The sequence below is a fragment of the Nanorana parkeri genome, unplaced genomic scaffold (genome assembly GCF_000935625.1).
Source record: "Nanorana parkeri isolate BGI_ZX_2015 unplaced genomic scaffold, ASM93562v1 scaffold42, whole genome shotgun sequence".
Taxonomy (NCBI): Eukaryota; Metazoa; Chordata; class Amphibia; order Anura; family Dicroglossidae; genus Nanorana; species Nanorana parkeri.
The window spans coordinates 1,532,561-1,535,898 of record NW_017306310.1 but is presented as its reverse complement, the minus strand read 5'-3'; positions in this window follow the sequence as shown (position 1 = coordinate 1,535,898).

Sequence of the window (3,338 nt, the reverse complement as noted above, 5' to 3'; positions counted from 1 at the left end):
CCCCGTTCACATTGAGCGGTTCGCAAATCGCGCGTTTGTCGCGCGATTTGCATTTTGCGCGATATCGCGCGATTTGTCGCGCGATATCGCGCAAATGCTTGCATTGAGCAAGCTTGAATCGCGGCTAAATCCGCTCCAAAAAGGGTCCTGCTGTAGCGACACACGACCCGCGACAGCAGGACCTTTTGCCCCATTGAGAAGCATTGGAGAGCGATATCGCGCGGTAAATTGCCGCGATATCGCGGAAATTACCGCGCGATAAATCGCTCAATGTGAACGGTGCCTTAAGCTGGTCACACACTAACAGAATTGTCCAACCACGCTAAACAGTGTCAGTGGCTGAATCTCGCACTAGCAGCTATTGTATGCCGCAGCTGCCTGGCATCTAATTGGCTACAGTCACTGTTCATCCGCAAATTTGTGGACCAGCTCCTTCAGCAGAAGTCAGTTGATAAATTAACTTCTTCTGAGCGCAGGGGTGCTTACAAGGCCAACGGAATTTGTTCCGTGTATGGCCAACTTTATGGAATGAGGTAACACGAATGTTACCTCAACGTGCGTAATTTTGTCACATCTGTTGCTTTCGTTTTGGATGACCAGCACTGATTAAAATGTTGTGTCATTTAGGGATTTCTCCATGGTAGTTTGAGTCTTCTCCCGCTCCCATGCATGCATAATGATGTGATCTGCCGCTAAAGGTATTTATTTAACATTAATCGAGAATCCATCAGTGGAGTGTGGCACCACCGCTTGGTTGTGTGATGGTTGCAGCATTTGGGTGGAACTCAAAATTTAATTGGGGGTATCACACAACTGTAATCTCTGACAGCTATACGGAGCCAGCATGTCATTCCATTTGCAAACAACCATGCAAAACTGAAATATCGCATCTGGATGGATTCACATTTCTTTAGTGTTTTTATGAACATGTAAGACTTATTTGTTCAGGGGATTTGTTAAGGGGCATTGTAATTAAAGAGGAATTTTACCCACCAATTTAATGTCTCCCAAAACAGTCACTTTTAAAGCATGCCAACTGTCAGGCTCCATTCACACTTAAGCGTATTGTCGCGCATCAATCAGCACAACAAAACGCTCAGCCCCAGGAATCCAATTCAGTTCTATGGCCCCTGTTCACATCTGGGCATTTTGTCGCAAGCAGAAATACACCTGTCGCATGAAATACTACATACGCTACTTTGGGGCAGATTCAGGGCATTTTCTCCCAATTGACTCAATATAAAACGCTTGAAAAACACGCATTAATTTCTGAGCAGATTCAGCGCGTTTTGCCCAAGCACATGAATATGCCACAATCTACTCTCATTCGCATTTTCAAGCCTTCAATCAAATGTCAACTGTCATAGCTGATCACATGTGCAGCATCATGGCAACTGCAAACCAAATAAAGTCCAAGATGGCGCCTTCATTGACTATAAATAATAGGAGGTTGTAGTTCCGCTTTGAGAGCACCATATCTACTGCTGAAAAATGTTGTTGTTGGTGGTGGTGGTATTCTAAATACCAAAGAAAACAATGTAAAATAGAAATTGTGGTGGTTCATAGTAACCAGTTGGATGATAGATATCATGTTTTATAAAACTGCCTGAGATAATGATGGGTGAGCTGCAGTACCATGGTTGCTTTCAGCATTTATACTATTTTTCCAGTTTATATAAATGTAAAATTATAGTGCTATGTAAAATGATCAAATATGGCTTATAAACACCATGCATCCTTGGGCCTTTTAGAAGCATGAACAACACTTGTCCTAGGAATTCTACACAAAAAAATTAGATTTTGTGGTTTAATTTGAAGCAATAGAGACTGCTTACTTGACAAATGTTCACTGAGCTTAGTAAATAAGTTAAAACTGTGTTCACTGTGAATACCCAATCATGTTTGAGAACAATTTTAGAAAATTGATTTTTGCATACAGATAGCTGTATAATTGAGGTCTTGTTCAGTAGCTGCTGGAAAACACCGCGATCGCTCCCAAAATTTCCCCCTGTCTTCTGGGGCGGGAGGGGGCGTGGCGGTGCATTGAATTCAATGGCACTGCTCCCCTGTCCCCGTGCCCGCAGTGCGATCGGACACGTAGCAAAACTTTGCCTGCGTTCTGTTCCACGCAAAAAAAAGGGCTTGCTCTATTTTTGCGTTTGCAGTGGAACAAAGTTTTGCCACGCGTCCGATCGCACTGCGGGCAGGGGGGCATGGAAGCGGTGCCATTGAATTCAATGCACCGCCACGCCCCCCTACCGCCCCAGAACGCAGGGGGAAGATCACGGTGCGTTCCAGCAGCTACAGCTCTGGAACGCACCGCTTTGGGTGTGAACAAGCCCTGCAGTGAACACAGCTTCACCTTATTTAGTAAACTCATTAGCTTAGTGAACATTCACTTTACAAAGTGATATACTAAGGTGAACGGTGTCTACTCCATTAAGCTGACCATACAGAAATTGTTTTTTTTCCTTCAGCTTGGGGGCTGAGTGAAAAAAATCTAGCATTTTCCTCCATCCACACTAAACACCGTAGATGAACGAATCTCCTACTGTGGTTATTTCATTCATACAGTCAGAATATATGAATAGTTACTGCAGCTACTTGGCAGCAGTCAGTAGCTTCTTGAAGAAAAGTCAATTGTGTAATCGACTCTTGTCAAGCCAGTGGGGCCACCAACCGTACGAATTTTGGCAAGGCCACGTAAATCAGCCCCAATCTCTGAACTGATGATGTCTGCTCATTCTCTGACAGAGAATTCACTTGCATGTTTATCTAATTATGAGAGATTAATAGGACTCTTCTACATGCTAAATTGAGGTGACAGAGAACATTCCATTAACTTTGCGTTGCTAAAATTAGAAGCAATCAATAACTTCTGAACAAAAGTCACAGGCAGCCGTTTTGTTGAGGTTGTACTGAAACCAATGGTGTAATTAATGCACAGCAGTCAGAATTCATTAAAAGTAGATTTATTTTAAGTGTAATGAGTATTGTGATATAAAAAGAGATACACTTACAATGTAGCCATCAATAAAGAGACAACACTTCTCCTGGTGTTTTCAGTCATTTACATCAATGAAATGCATGACATCACAGCTAGAAACCAGTAGGGAACATCATGTGCTAGTATCTCATCTAGTAATTTGGCAATTAAATTACCAGAGACCATATTATATCGTCAACTGTAGATGTGCTAGTACAGTATAGTTGTTTTATAGTTGAATTTCCCCCAAATAATTAGCTGACTATTCATAATCATAACACATTTTAGACACTAATATTGTAACTTATGAATATAGAACAATAATATGTAGCTTTATATATTATATATATAT